This window comes from Balaenoptera physalus (assembly GCF_965194825.1).
Source record: "Balaenoptera physalus genome assembly, chromosome: 15".
NCBI lineage: Eukaryota > Metazoa > Chordata > Mammalia > Artiodactyla > Balaenopteridae > Balaenoptera > Balaenoptera physalus.
The window spans coordinates 85785933-85802306 of NC_138894.1; the positions used below are offsets into that span (position 1 = coordinate 85785933).

General features: G+C 40.4%; 1 protein-coding gene across 1 annotated transcript in view; it reads left to right on the forward strand.

The window, feature by feature from the left end:
• LOC309643622 (uncharacterized protein) overlaps positions 1 to 15812 on the forward strand; it is a 462372-nt gene extending 446560 nt beyond the window's left edge. The window contains exon 11 of the mRNA XM_082426456.1: positions 11880 to 15812. The gene's annotated coding sequence lies outside the window, so the exon portion shown is untranslated. The remainder of the gene's footprint in view (positions 1 to 11879) is intronic.
• The last annotated feature ends 562 nt before the right edge of the window (positions 15813 to 16374 follow it).

Genomic DNA, 16374 nt, shown 5'->3' on the forward strand with positions numbered 1-16374 from the left:
ACAAAATTCCAGTATAAAATAAATGTCATGGGGATATAATGCACAGCATGGTGACCAAAATAAAACTGAATGTTGATTGAATATTTGATATCACAGAATTATTGTTAACTTTTTTAAATGTGAAAATGGCACTCCGTAGAGCTCTGCCCTAAAACACGCTCCCTCCTACCTCTTACTCAGAGTTGTACACAGTCTCCTAAATGTTAACAAAAAGGCATGTGTTACTCATAAGAAGTAGATTCTGATATTCATCTTCCTGATAAAGGTTAATTTACGTTCACATTTCCCATCCATGGCCTCCCACTGATGATTCAGAAGGTGTGTGCTTATGAATGAAGAAGTACAAATACATATCTGGAGCTTTAATTTAACAATAGAGTGTAACGCCATTTGAATTCATCAGAACTGCTTTCCTCCTTACTGCTGGTAGAATTGGTGGCTATTTTGTATCTTTGCCAGTTAGCACAGGCAACCAAGAGACATGAGTCAAGCATTATTATTCAACTCCTTCCCAGAGTCTTATGATCACAGACATAATATCAATTTTTGTACTGAGAGTTAGAAAACAACTTTGAATTTATTTACCAGGAATAAAGCTTGCTCATATCATCCGGGACCTCTTTTGTACTAGAGGAGGAGAACCTTGGATACACCACTGGAACAGCAGGTACAGCACAGAGAATGCCAGCTACAACAATGCTTTCAGGCAGAGCTGAGTGTCCTGCACAGAACAGACTGAAACACAGCACGTGCTCCAGTCTTTACTCCTCACTGGATGAAGGAACACACCAAACAAAACCTGCCTTTTGAAAGAAAATAGTGCATAGGTGAAATAAAAAGCTAAAAGGGCTTCCCTGGTGGTGCAGTGGTTAAGAATCCACCTGCCAACGCAGGGGACACGGGTTCGAGCCCTGCTCCAGGAAGATCCCACATGCTGTGGAGCAACTAAGCCCATGAGCCACAACTACTGAGCCCACATGCCACAACTACTGAAGCCCACACACCTAGAGCCCGTGCTCCACAATAAGAGAAGACACTGCAATGAGAAGCCTCTGCACCACAAGGAAGAGTAGCCCCCACTCACCATAACTAGAGAAAGCCTGCACGCAGCAACGAAGATCCAATGCAGCCAAAAATAAATAAATAAAATAAATAAATTTATTTTTAAAAAAAACCAAAGCAAACCAACCCACCAAACAACAGCAACAAAAAAACTATTTGGAAAAAAGTGTGCTAGAAAGAGATGAATAAATCAAAATGGCCCCAAAGTTAATGCTTATGAAAATTAGACTCTGGGATTTCAAAATTGCCTCCAGGTTGAAAAACATCACCGTCTGATTCCCTCCAGATTGCAGTGGTAAATATATGGAGTTTAATCTTAACCTTTATATCATTTTATTTTATTATTTTTTATTGAAGTATAGTTGATTTACAATGTTGTGTTAATTTCTGTCATTTTATTTTATTTGAATCTGCATTTTAGCTCATTCTGTTGGATAAATGCGAAGTGGTTCTAGAGTTGACAATTGTGGTATACTAGTATTATCATATCAGATAACTCCCTTTGAAACACATAACACACACACACACACAGACACACACACACACACACAGACACACACAGGACAGAATGTAGATAAAAGCTAGTTTGAAAAGTCAGATTGATCTGTGTTTGCTTCCTGACCCTTCAGTTAGTAGTCTCAGTAAAAGTAAATTTCTCATTTGCAAAATTGGGAACATAACATGTATGTTACAAGAAAGTTATAAAGAAATACCCATTTAGAAGGGGGACCTTCAAGATGGTTGAGGAATAAGATGTGACGATCACCTTCCTCCCCACAGATACATCAGAAATACATCTACATGTGGAACAACTCCTACAGAACACCTACTGAAAGCTGGCAGAAGACCTCAGACTTCCCAAAAGGCAAGAAACTCCCCATGTACCTGGGTAGGGCAAAAGAAAAAAGAAAAATGGAAACAAAAGAATAGGGACGGGACTTACACCTCTGGGAGGGAGCTGTGAAGGAGGAAAGGTTTCCACACACTAGGAAGCCCCTTCACTGGTGGAGACGGGGTGTGGGTGGAGGGGAAGCTTCGGAGCCACGGAGGAGAGCACAGCAACAGGGGTGCAAAAGGCAAAGCAGAGAGCTTCCTGCACAGAGGATCGCTGCTGACCAGCACTCACCAGCCGAGAGGCTTGTCTGCTCACCCGCCAGCGCAGGCGGGGGCTGGGAGCTGAGGCTCGGGCTTCGGAGGTCGGATCGCAGGGAGAGGACTGGGGTTGGCTGCATGAACACAGCCTGAAGGGGGCTAGTGCACCACAGCTAGCCGGGAGGGAATCCAGGAAAATGTCTGGAACTGCCTAAGAGGCAAGAGGCCATTGTTTCAGGGTGGGCAAGGAGAGGGGGTTCAGAGCACCACCTAAACGAGCTCCAGAGATGGGCACGAGCCGCGGTTATCAGTGCGGACCCCAGAGACGAGCATGAGATGCTAAGGCTGCTGCTGCTGCCACCAAGAAGCCTGTGTGCGAGCACAGGTCACTCTCCACACCGCCCCTCCCGGGAACCGGTGCAGCCCGCCACTGCCAGGGTCCCGTGACTCAGGGACAACGTCCCTGGGAGAATGCATGGTGCGCCTCAGGCTGCTGCAATGTCATGCCAGCCTCTGCCACCGCAGGCTCGCCCCGCATTCCGTACCCCTCCCTCCCCCTGGCTTGAGTGAGCCAGAGCCCCCGAATCAGCCACTTTAACCCCCTCCTGTCTGGGTGAAGAACAGATGCCAGAGGGCGATCTACAGGCAGAGGTGGGGCCAAATCCAAAGCTGAACCCCAGGAGCTGTGCGAACGAAGAAGAGAAAGGGAAATTTCTCCCAGCAGCCTCAGGAGCAGCGGATCAAATCTCCACAATCAACTTGATGTACCCAGCATCTGTGGAATACCTGAATAGACAACGAATCATCCCAAAATTGAGGCGGTGGACTTTAGGAGCAACTGCGGACTTGGGGTTTGCTTTCTGAATCTAATTTGTTTCTGGTCTCATGTTTAGCTTAGTTTAGTATTTAGAGATAATTCTCATTGATAGATTTGTTTATTGATTTGGTTGATCTCTTCCTTTTATACATATAAAAAGATTTTTGTTTCCTTTTTCACTTTTTGTGAGTGTGTATGTGTATGCTTCTTTGTGTGATTTTGTCTGTATATGTTTTCTTTTACCATTTGTCCTAGGCTTCTGTCTGTCTGTTTATTTTTTTTACTATAGTTTTTAGCACTTATCATTGGTGAATTTGTTTATTGGTTTGGTTGCTTTCTTTATTTATTTTTTATTTTTTTAATTTTAATCATTTTTTAAAATTTTAATAACTGTTTATATTATTTTATTTATTTATTTATTTTCTTCCTTTCCTTGGTTTTTCCTCCCTTTTTTTCTGAGCCATGTGGCTGACAGGGTCTTGGTGCTCTGGCTGGCTGTCAGGCCTGGGCCTTTGAGGGGGGAGAGCCGAGTTCAGGACACTGGTCCACCAGAGACCTCCCGGCCCCACGTAATATCAGTCGGCAAGAGCTCTCCCAGAGACCTCCGTCTCAACGCTAAGACCCAGTTCCACTCAACGACCAGCAAGCTCCAGTGTTGAACACCCCATGGAAACAACTAGCAACATAGGAACACAACCCCACGCATTAGTAGAGAGGCTGCCTAAAATCATTAAGTTCACAGACACCCCAAAACACACCACTGGACGCAGTCCTGCCTGCCAAAAAGACAAGATACAGCCTCATCCACCAGAACACAGGCACCAGTCCCCTCCACCAGGAAGCCTACACAACCCACTGAACCAACCTTACCCACTAGGGACAGACAACAATAACAATGGGAACTACGAACCTACAGCCTGCAAAAAGGAGACCCCAAACACAGTAAGTTAAACAAAATTAGATGACAGAGAAATACACAGCAGTTGAAGGAGTAAGGTAAAAACTCACCAGACCAAACAAATGCAGAGGAAACAGGCAGTCTACCTGAAAAAGAATTCAGAGTAATGATAGTAAAGGTGATCCAAAATCTTGGAAGTAGAATGGAGAAAATACAAGAAACGTTTAACAAGGGCCTAGAAGAACTAAAGAGCAAACAAACAATGATGAACAACACAATAAATGAAATTAAAAATTCCCTAGAAGGAATCAATAGCAGAATAACTGAGGCAGAAGAACGAATAAGTGACCTGGAAGATAAAATAGTGGAAATAACTACCACAGAGCAGAATAAAGAAAAAAGAATTGAGGACAGTCTCAGAGACTTCTGGGACAATATTAAATGCACCAACATTCGAATTATAGGGGTCCCAGAAGAAGAAGAGAAAAAGAAACGGACTGAGAAAATATTTGAAGAGATTACAGTTGAAAACTTCCCTAATATAGGAAAGGAAATAGTTAATCAAGTCCAGGAAGCACGGAGAGTCCCATACAGGATAAATCCAAAGAGAAACACACCAAGACACATATTAAACTATCAAAAATTAGATACAAAGAAAATATATTGAAAGCAGCAAGGGAAAAGAAACAAATAACATACAAGGGAAACCCCATAAGGTTAACAGCTGATCTTTCAGCAGAAACTCTACAAGACAGAAGGGAGTGGCAGGACATATTTAAAGTGATGAGAGGGAAAAACCTACAACCAAGATTACTCTACCCAGCAAGGATCTCATTCAGATTTGAAGGAGAAACTAAAATCTTTACAGACAAGCAAAAGCTAAGAGAATTCAGCACCACCAAACCAGCTTTACAACAAATGCTAAAGAAACTTCTCTAGGCAGGAAACACAAGAGAAGGAAAAAACCTATAATAACAAACCCAAAACAATTAAGAAAATGGTAATAGGAACACACATATTGATAATTACCTTAAATGTAAATGGATTAAATGCTCTGACCAAAAGACATAGACTGGCTGAATGAATACAAAAACAAGACCTGTACATATGCTGTCTACAAGAGACTCACCTCAGATCTAGGGACACATACAGACTGAAAGTGAGGGGATGGAAAAAGATATTCCATGCAAATGGAAATCAAAAAAAGCTGTAGTAGCAATTCTCATATCTGACAAAACTTAAAATAAATACTACTACAAGATACAAAGAAGGACACTACATAATGATGAAGGGATCAATCCAAGAAGAAGATATGATTGTAAATACTTATGCACCCAACATAGGAGCACCTCAATACATAAGGCAAATGCTAACAGCCATAGAAGGAGAAATCGACAGTAACACAATAATAGTAAGGGACTTTAACATCCTACTTTCACCAGTAGACAGGTCATCCAAAATGAAGATAAATAAGGAAACACAATCTTTAAATGATACATTAAAAAAGATGGACTTAATTGATATTTATAGGACATTCCATCCAAAAACAACAGAATACACTTTCTTCTCAAGTGCTCATGGAACATTCTCCAGGATATCTTGGGTCACAAATCAAGCCTTGGTAAATTTAAGAAAATTGAAATCATACCAAGTATCTTTTCCAACCACAACGATATGAAACTAGATATCAATTACAGGAAAAATTCTGTAAAAAATACAAATACATGAAAGCTTAACAATACACTACTAAATAACCAAGAGATCATGAAGAATCAAAGAGGAAATCAGAAAATACCTAGAAACAAATGACAATGAAAACATGACGACCCGAAACCTATGGGATGCAGCAAAAGCAGTTCTAAGAGGAAAGTTTATAGCAATACAATCCTACCTCAGGAAACAAGAAAAATCTCAAATAAACAATCTAACCTTACACCTAAAGCAATTAGAAAAAGAAGAACAAAAAAAGCCCCAAAGTTAACAGAAGGAAAGAAATCATAAACATCAGGTCAGAAATACTGAAAAAGAAATGAAGGAAATGATAGCAAATATCACTAAAACTAAAAGCTGGTTCTTTGAGAAGATAAGCAAAATTGATAAACCATTAGCCAGACTTATCAAGAAAAAAAGGGGTAAGACTCAAATCCATAGAATTAGAAATGAAAAAGGAGAAGTAACAACTGACACTGCAGAAATACAAAGGTTCATAAGAGATTACTACAAGCAACTATATGCCAATAAAATGGACAACCTGGAAGAAATGGACAAATTCTTAGAAAAGCACAACCTTCGGAGACTGAACCAGGAAGAAATAGAAAATATAAACAGACCAATCACAAGCACTGAAATTGAAACTGTGATTAAAAATCTTCCAACAAACAAAAGTCCAGGACCAGATGGCTCCACAGGTGAATTCTATCAACCATGTAGAGAAGAGCTAACACCTATCCTTCTCAAACTCTTCCAAAATATAGCAGAGGGAGGAACACTCCCAAACTCATTCTACGAGGCCCCATCACCCTGATGCCAAAACCAGAAAAAGGTGTAACAAGAAAAGAAAATAACAGACCAATATCACTGATGAATATAGATGCAAAAATCTTCAACAAAATACGAGCAAACAGAATCCAACAATACATGCACCATGGATCATGCACCATGATCAAGTGGGGTTTATCCCAGGAATGTAAGGATTCTTCAATATATGCAAATCAATCAATGTGATACACCATATTAACAAATTGAAGAATAAAAACCATATGATCATCTCAATACATGCAGAAAAAACTTTCAACAAAATTCAACACCCATTTATGATAAAAACTCTCCAGAAAGTAGGCACAGAAGGAACCTACCTCAACATAATAAAGGCCATGTATGACAAAGCCACAGCCAACATCATTCTCAATGGTGAAAAACTGAAAACATTTCTACTAACATCAGAAACAAGGCAAGGTTGTCCACTCTCACCATTATTATTCAACATAGTTTTGGAAGTTTTAGCCACAGCAATCAGAGAAGAAAAAGAAATAAAAGGAATCCAAACCAGAAAAGAAGTAAAACTGTCACTCTTTGCAGATGACATGATACTATACATAGAGAATCCTAAAGATGCTACCAGAAAACTCCTAGGACTAATCAATGAATTTGGTAAAGTAGCAGGATACAAAATTAATGCACAGAAATCTCTTGCATTCCTATACACTAATGATGAAAAATCTGAAAGAGAAATTAAGGAAACACTCCCATTTACCACTGCAACAAAAAGAATAAAATATCTAGGAATAAACCTACCTAAGGAGACAACTATAAGACACTGATGCAGAAAACTATAAGACACTGATGAAAGAAATTAAAGATGATACAAATAGATGGAGAGATATACCATGTTCTTGGATTGGAAGAATCAACATTGTGAAAATGACTATACTACCCAAAGCAATCTACAGATTCAATGCAATCCCTATCAAACTACCACTGGCATTTTTCACAGAACTAGAACAAAAATTTCACAGCTTATATGGAAACACAAAAGACCCCCGAATAGCAAAAGCAATCTTGAGAAACAAAAATGGAGCTGGAGGAATCAGGCTCCCGGACTTCAGACTATACTACAAAGCTACAGTAATCAAGACAGTATGGTACTGGCACAAAAACAGAAATAGAGATCAGTGGAACAGGATAGAAAGCCCAGAGATAAACCCACACACATATGGTCACCTTATCTTTGATAAAGGAGGCAAGAATATACAACAGTGAAAAGACAGCCTCTTCAATAAGTGGTGTTAGGAAAACTGGACAGCTTTATGTAAAAGAATGAAATTAGAACCTCCCTAACTCCATACACAAAAATAAACTGAAAATTCATTAAAGACCTAAATGTCAGGCCAGACACTATAAAACTCTTTGAGAAAAACATAGGCAAAATACTCTGACATAAATCACAGCAAGATCCTTTTTGACCCACCTCCTAGAGAAATGGAAATAAAAACAAAAATAAACAAATGGGACCTAATGAAACTTAAAAGCTTTTGCACAGCAAAGGAAACCATAAACAAGACGAAAACACAAGCCTCAGAATGGGAGAAAATATTTGCAAACGAAACAACTGATAAAGGATTAATCTCCAAAATATACAAGCAGCTCATGCAGCTCAATATCAGAAAAACAAACAACCCAATCCAAAAATGGTCAGAATGCCTAAATAGACAGTTCTCCAAAGAAGATATACAGATTGCAAACAAACACATGAAAGGATACTCAACATCACTAATCATTAGAGAATGCAAATCAAAACTACAATGAGGTATCATCTCACACCAGTCAGAATGGCCATCATCAAAAAATCTACAAACAATAAATGCTGGAGAGGGTGTGGAGAAAAGGGAACCCTCTTGCACTGTTGTGGGAATGTAAATTGATACAGCCACTATGGAGAACAGTATGGAGGTTCCATAAAAAACTAAAAAGAGAACTAGCTTATGACCCAGCAATTCCACTACTGGGCATATACCATGAGAAAACCATAATTCAAAAAGTGTCATGTACCACAATGTTCACTGCAGCTCTATTTACAATATCCAGGGCATGGAAGCAACCTAAGTGTCCATCGACAGATGAATGGATAAAGAAGATGTAGCACATGTATACAATGGAATATTACTCAGCCATTAAAAGAAACGAAATTGAGTTATTTGTAGTGAGGTGGATGGACCTAGAATCTGTCATACAGAGTGAAGTAAGTCAGAAAGAGGAAAACAAATACCGTATACTAACACATATATATGGAATCTAAAAAAAAAAAAAAAGGTTCTGAAGAACGTAAGGGCAGGACAGGAATAAAGACGCAGAAGTAGAGAATGGACTTGAGAACACAGGGATGGGGAAAGGTAAGCTGGGATGAAGTGAGAGAGTGGCATGTACATATATACACTATCAAATGTGAAATAGATAGCTAGTGGGAAGCAGCTGCATAGCACAGGGAGATCAGCTCGGTGCTTTGTGACCACCTAGAGGGGTGGGATGGGGGGCTGGGAGGGAGACTCAAGAGGGAGGAGATATGGGGATATATGTATATGTATAGCTGATTCACTTTATTATACAGCAGAAACTAACACACCATTGTAAAGCAATTATAGTCCAATAAAGATGTTAACAAAAATTTTTAAAAAAAAGAAATACCCATTTATTCATTCTACAAATGTACACAAGTTGCATCCTTTGTACCAGGCCTCATGTTAGGAACCTAGATACGCACACAAGATTCCTGCCTTCTTGGAGTTTACATTCCAGAGAGAAAGACGCAGAAAATAAAGTCAAGAAATATATGATATAAATAATTACAGATTGCTATCAATACTCTGAAAACAATAAACAAGTGTTTTGATAGAAAATATAGGTGGACTTGAGATACTGCAATCATAAAAGCCTCTCTGAAGAGATGGCATTGAATCTGAAACCTTAGACGTGAGAAGGAACCACTGGGGAGAGATTCATGAAAAGAGAATGGTGAACACAAAGGCCCTGGGGCTGGCCAGTTCTTGGGAGGGGCAAGGAGCTAAAGAAGGTGGTCAAGAAGAGTTAAGCGGTGAGTTGAGAAGAGGATCAGGGTCAGATTTTGCATTTCCTTGTAGACCTGGAAGCATTTAGATTTTGTTCTAAGGGCAACGTTGTTGAAAGCATCAAGTAAGGGTATCAAGTAGGGAAATGGAACATTTTTTTTAATAATCTAGCTTCTGTCAAGAGTATGGACTGCAGAGGAGCTAGAGTAGAAGTCGAAAGACAAGTTAGGAGGCAAATCATATCAGATTAGCAAGAGAAGATGGGGACTTGGGCCAGGAAGTTGGCACTGGAGAAGGAGATAGATAAGTACATTTGTCATATGTTTTGGGTAGAGGACGGACAAGGACTTGATGAAAGAGTAGATAATCGGGGCACAGGAAAGAGACAATTCTGAGATGATCCCCAACTTCTGCTTTAGTGAATAGCCTGGCCGTTTACTGAGAAGGAGAAGACCTGAGGAGGAACAGGTTATGAGTCACAAACAAGATAATGCATACTTTGTATGAAAAGCACTTAAAATTGTTCCTGACATGCAATGCGCTTTCAACAGGTGGTAGTGAAAGAAAATGCTTCTATTGTCTGATAATTCTGGTCCATTAGTTTCCCTTGACAACCCATTACAATTTAAGTAACATCTTCCAAAAGCATTTTCAGTTTCATGTTTCTGTGCTTTTATTGTTCACTTTTCAATAACTTAATGTTTAAGGTCGATACAGTCCTTATTTTAAAATCCCATTGGGTAATGAAGGCAAAAATCGTTATTCCTCTATTCATTTTAAATAAGCGCCACATGCCAAAGTGATTATTGTAATTCATTCTTCCCAGCTATTCTTACTTTTCTAAGATGGCAGGGAGCCTCTTTGGCCATCTGCAACAAGAGTACTGCCTGAGCCATGACCACAGAGAGACAGTTCTTCTAGTTCGCTGCCCATGACTGGGGAGGCCCAGAACTAGAGCAATAAAAGTTGTTGACATATACAGGGAGGTTACCACAGGCTGGACACGGTGCCTCAAGCACTTTACAGCAAGGGCAGTCCCTTGGAACAGGCTAGTTGCTGGTTGTCCTAGGGATTTTGATAGTTATTATGACAGCTTTCCAGCAGAGGGCAGTAAAGGGTCTTAAAAAGGGGGACCCTTTTACAAAAGTGCATACAATTGCTGTTGAGCTAGGACTGGGTATGCAGTCTCTCCCTGAAGACTTATAACCACCTGATGAAATAGGTTCTATCATCACCTCCACTGGGTTGATGAAGAAACTATGGTTTATTTAAGAGCGACAAGTCACCCAAGGTCAACTGTAGAAAATGGGAGAGTTGGGGTTTGAATCCACGTCAAGCCCACGATCTCAATTCTGTGCTGTATGACCTCCCAAAAGACACTTCTGTTCCCTCAGCACAGCTGTGGAACTTACAAGAATACAAATATTGCCGTAATGAAAGCGAGCCTATTGTAACTAGCAGAGATGTCCAACAGTGAAGCAGACTATTTTTTTTTTTAAAGGAATTCCTTTATTTTTTATTTTAATTTTTATTTATTTATTTATTTATTTTTGGCTGTGTTGGGTCTTCGTTTCTGTGCGAGGGCTTTCTCTAGTTGCGGCAAGCGGGGGCCACTCTTCATCGTGGTGCGTGGGCCTCTCACTATCGCGGCCTCTCTTGTTGCGGAGCACAGGCTCCAGGCGCGCAGGCTCAGTAGTTGTGGCTCACGGGCCTAGTTGCTCTGTGGCATGTGGGATCTTCCCAGAACAGAGCTCGAATCCGTGTCCCCTGCATTAGCAGGCAGATTTTCAACCACTGCGCCACCAGGGAAGCCCAAGCAGACTATTTTTTGAGATGACTCGTTCACCAAGGTAAAGACATGCCTGGCTGACTGTGTCCAGGAGATTTCTGCCATGAAAGGGAGTTGAACTAAATGGCCCATGACACTGGGTAAGGCAGACGCAGGTGAAGCCAGTCTCTAGGGGAGGGGTGTAGGCCATGTACTCATTTCAACATTTCTTTTGTGACTCAGTATTTGGGTTACATCTAGAGAAACACTTCAGAGCCTATTTAAAAGTCACACAAGAAAAGTAACTTCGTTGTTTAAGTTATTTATTTCTTCTTGCTAGCTTTCCCTCAATAGATTGCCAGACTTGACTCTAAGTAGCATTTAGCTGTTTGTTAAATTTTAACGTAAATCAATGTACAGCTTACAATCTACCTACTGATAATTAATACTCAGGAGGACATGTTTACTAAAGACAAGTAGGATCATTGGACAAGTACTTAAGCTTCCAGGGTAACAAATTTGAGTCAGACAACAATACGTTTTGGTGTCTTTGTTATAATTTAACCACCTTACTGTGTAGTTATACAGTTGACTCTTGCACATCACCAGTTTGAACTGTGTGGGTCCACTTACATGCAGATGTTTTTCAGTAAATACCAAACCTGTATTTTCATTGTACAGATCTTTAAGTGTGGGGAGAAGTTCGTGTTCTACGAGCCATCGCAATATGTGGCGTCCAAAGAGCTAGAGTTTCAGTCCTGATTCTATACAAGCTGTTTCTGCTTCCTGCTCTTGGGTGAGTCATTTATCAATTCCTTTATTTATTTATTTATTTTTTCAATAATTCTTTGTTTTTTATTTATTTATTTTTGGCTGTGTTGGGGCTTCGTTTCTGTGCGAGGGCTTTCTTTAGTTGCGGCAAGCGGGGGCCACTCTTCATCGCGGTGTGCAGGCCTCTCACTATCGTGGCCTCTCTTGTTGGGGAGCACAGGCTCCAGACGCGCAGGCTCAGTAGTTGTGGCTCACAGGCCTAGTTGCTCCGCGGCATGTGGGATCTTTCCAGACCAGGGCTCGAACCCGTGTCCCCTACATTGGCAGGCAGATTCTCAACCACTGCGCCACCAGGGAAGTCCCAATTCCTTTATTTTTAAGGCAGAGATAGCAGTACATGGATTTTCGACTGTGCAGGGGGTTGTTGCTCACAACCCCAGAGTTGTTCAAGGATACTTGGTGCCTTTGTAATAATAACAATCACCTAACATTTATCTAGTGTGTTTTAAATTTTAAAGTCCAATCATATTCATCATATCATTTTGGTTTGATCCTCATAAAAACCTTGTGATGTGTAAGAGATCAGTATCTCCATTTTCCAAATAAGAAAACTGAGAGACAAGAGGTGACTTACCCATGATAAATGTCTAGGTCAAGACCTGAGCTCCTGAATCCTGCAAAGACACTGTCTTATTTTGGTGTTTAAGAGCTTAGACTCTATCAGCCAATAACTGGGTTCACTTCCCAGCTCTTTCTCTTCTTACCACACGACACTGACTAGTCTTTTAACTTTTCTCACCTTCAGTTCCTGCATTAATAGAATAGTGGTAATAAGAATACCCATCAGATAAATTTGTTGTAAAGATTATTGATTGAAATCTAGGTACAAACCAGGACAGGGTAATACCCAACCATTTCAACTACTATCATTATATTCCACTGCCTCTGACATTTGTGCATGCATGCTGCATATGTGAGGGCCACATACTGGCAGTTGGCTCTGACGTGCTAGAAGCAATAAAACCATTTCACTGTGACGCAGCACCTGTCCTGCTCTAACACATTCAGACTACTAGAAGAAGTAGGTGTACCACCCAGGGTGACTCTTCCAAAATATAAACCCAAATTGCAAGGTGTTCCTGATAAAAGACAGGATTGTTAAATGACACCAAAAGAACAAAATCCATGGTGGCAAAAATGGATAATATGATCATATTAAAATTAAGAATTTCTATATTTCAAAGTATGACGTGATCAATGTGGAAATAAAAACCTCAGTCTAGGAAAATATGTTCCATACTCTATAATCTCTAGCATGGGATTTTTATCCAGAATATATGAAGACCTTTCAAAGATTCATATTATTATTGCTTCCTTTGACAAATAGTGATTGAGCATCTACTATGTGCCAGGAAGATTTCTGGATACTGAAGGTAGGACTCACATTCTAGAGAAAGAAACAATATACACATGCAAAATATCAAGTATGCAAATGCATATGTAATAAATAAAATCTTGGTAGGTGCTATGAAGAAAATATAACAGTCAATATGTTAAGACTGTTGGTGGCAGACTCTTCTCAATGGGAAGACTGAGGAAGTCTTCTCTAAGCAGATGACATGTGAATAGAAATCTGAACGAAATGAGAGATGCAGTCATGCAAACCTCTGGAGCAAGAACATCCCAGGAAGAGAGAACAGCAAATGCAAAGGTCCCAGGAACATACATGATATATTCAAGGTACAGCCAGGAGACCAGCAGGGTAAGTGCTGGAAAAGTGTCAAGAGATGAACCTGGTAAATTTAGACAAGTCTTAGGTCATATTGTGACTAGCAGGCCTTGGAAAGGTATTTGGATTTTATTCTGAGTGTAATGTGAATCCATTGGAGGATTTTGAACAGAGAATGCATGATCTGATTTCAATTTTAGAAGAATAGTTTTGCCAAGAGTGTGGAGAATTGATTCTGAGAGGTCAAAAAGGGAGCCACTATAATAAGATTGTTAGAATGTCATTGAGGGAACATAGGCGAGAGATGATGATGGATAGGACTTAAGGGGCAGCACTCAAAATGAAGAAAAGTCAGTGTTTATGGGATGTATTTGGAAATAAATCCTACAGTGGTTTCTTATGGATGTGGCAGGTAAGGAATAGGAATCAAGGATGATTCCAGGGGTTTCAGCCCAAGGAATTTGTTAAATGGTGATAGCGCTTCCTGAGATGGGGAAATCTCAGGGAGGAAGAGTGTTTTATTGGGAGGGAGGGCTACCAAGCGTTCTGTTTAGGCAAGTTAAGTTTGAGATGCCCAATAGAAATCTAAGAAGAAATATCAAGTAGGAAAATGAAGGTGTGAGATCTTGGGAAAATGTGGGACTGGAGAGGTGACATACAGAGCCTGTGGAGATGAGAAGACAGTGGAAAGGGAGAAGTATTTAGAAGCAAGGGAATAGAAGCAAGTAAATGAAGAACACTGCAACTGGAGTGAGATGGGAAATACTTAACAGAAGCTAGAATTTTTCAAAAGTGGCAATGAAATGTTAAGAACATACCTACCCCACCTCTAGACCCTTCAGTTCATGGAGATAAGAGAAAAAAACAGCACCCACTTGAGAGGGTAGGCATAAAATCCTTTGGATATATCCAGATTTCAGGTATAATAAGAAACTGAGTAGCCCTAAAAGATATTTGGAATATAGGTGAATTTGCTGATGACGTGAGCTCTAGGAGGGCAGAGAAAAGTTTTGGGAAGTTTGGGAAAGGATGAGAAGTTGAATTAGATTACAGAATGTGCAAACCATGTGGGATCAAAGTCCCAAGAATGGTGGCTGATCTGGGTGTCTTAAACTTCTGATCCGGGAAGGCAGTCATGTTGTATTACTTCTGGATGCCCTTATACGGGAAAATGGGTAATCAGTTTTAACACCAGGGTTCATCTTGGGGTTTATCTCTAAGGCTGTATATAGGTGTTACACATGGCAACAGGTGGTTGTGATTTGAGTATTAGTTCTAGCAGGTCTGTAATTAACCTGAGATGTTTGTTATTACCTTCATGGTACGTAAAATGTACTGATTAATTGTATTCCCTGTAAGCGTGGGTCCAAGGTGAGCTTGGAACAGTTTTTACTAGCTTGTTACCATTGTTTATTGATAATAGCAAAATGGAGGGCTTGCAGCTGGTTTTGGTGTGACCACCCCTTGCCAGAGGTCTGTGATTTTAGGGCTGTTTAAATAGCAAGAATATGCCTACCAGGCTGAGGCCAAGACCACATTTTGAGCTCCCGTGTTTCAAGGTCCTCCATGCTCTTATCAGTGGTTCCTGATCTGAGACTGAGCATCTTGGTGTGGCTCTACAGAAGGAGGGCAAGTGGAGGTCGTTCTTGGCTTCTCCAGAGGCAGCTTCGGACCGTGAGGCCTACTCTTACCTTAATAACATTGCTCCAGTGCGTCCTCTACCTGCAGTCATCCATAGATGCCTACAGTTGTCATTTTCCAACTGGTGAATCCTCTTTGGCAGTTAATCCTATCAGACTGTGACCGTTAGTGGATGATGGTAAGTTTACCAGATGTGTGAGCTCCCCAAAGTCCTAATGGGAGCAGCGCCAACATGTGGTTGGCTGAAAAATGGTCTCCAAAGATATCCAGGTCCTAAATCTGAAACCTGTCCATGTTACCTTATACGAAAAAAAAGACTTAGCAGATGTGATTAAGTTAAGGATTTTGAGATGGGGAGATTATCCTAGATTACCCAGGCGGGCCCAATGTAATCACAAGTGTCATTTTAAGAGAGACAAGAGGAGATTTTACAATAGAAGAGGAAGAAGGCAATGTGACAATAGAAGCAAAGGGAGGAACGACAGACTATGTGATGCAAGGAAGGGATCACAAGCTAAGGAATACAGACACTTTCCTGATGCTGGGAAAAGCAAGGACACGGGATCTCCCCCGGAGCTTCCAAACAAACCAGCCCTGGGGATGCTGGTTCAGATTCATTTCAGCCTTCTGGCTTCCAACTGTGAGAAAATAAATGCGTATTATTTTAAGTGACTAAGTTTGTGATAATGTGTTATAGCAGCCGTAGGAAACTAATACACAGCAGACTACTCTTTAGACTTCAGAAGGGTGGTATTGTAGTTGGGAGAGGGGCAGCCTTTCCAGAGGACTTGGAGCTCTGAAGACCATCCTTAAATCCTTCTGTATGTTGCTCTGCTTAGGCAAACACAGCCCTGCATTCTGCCTCTATAGATTTGCCCTTTTTGCAAAATTCATATGAATCGTACAATCTGTATGATTATATGTGTGTCTGTCATCTTTCACTTGCCAGAATGTTTTCGAAGCTCATCCATTTGCAGCGTGTATCAGCAGTTTGTCCCTTTTTATTTCCAAGTAGCATTTCATTGTGTGGGTATA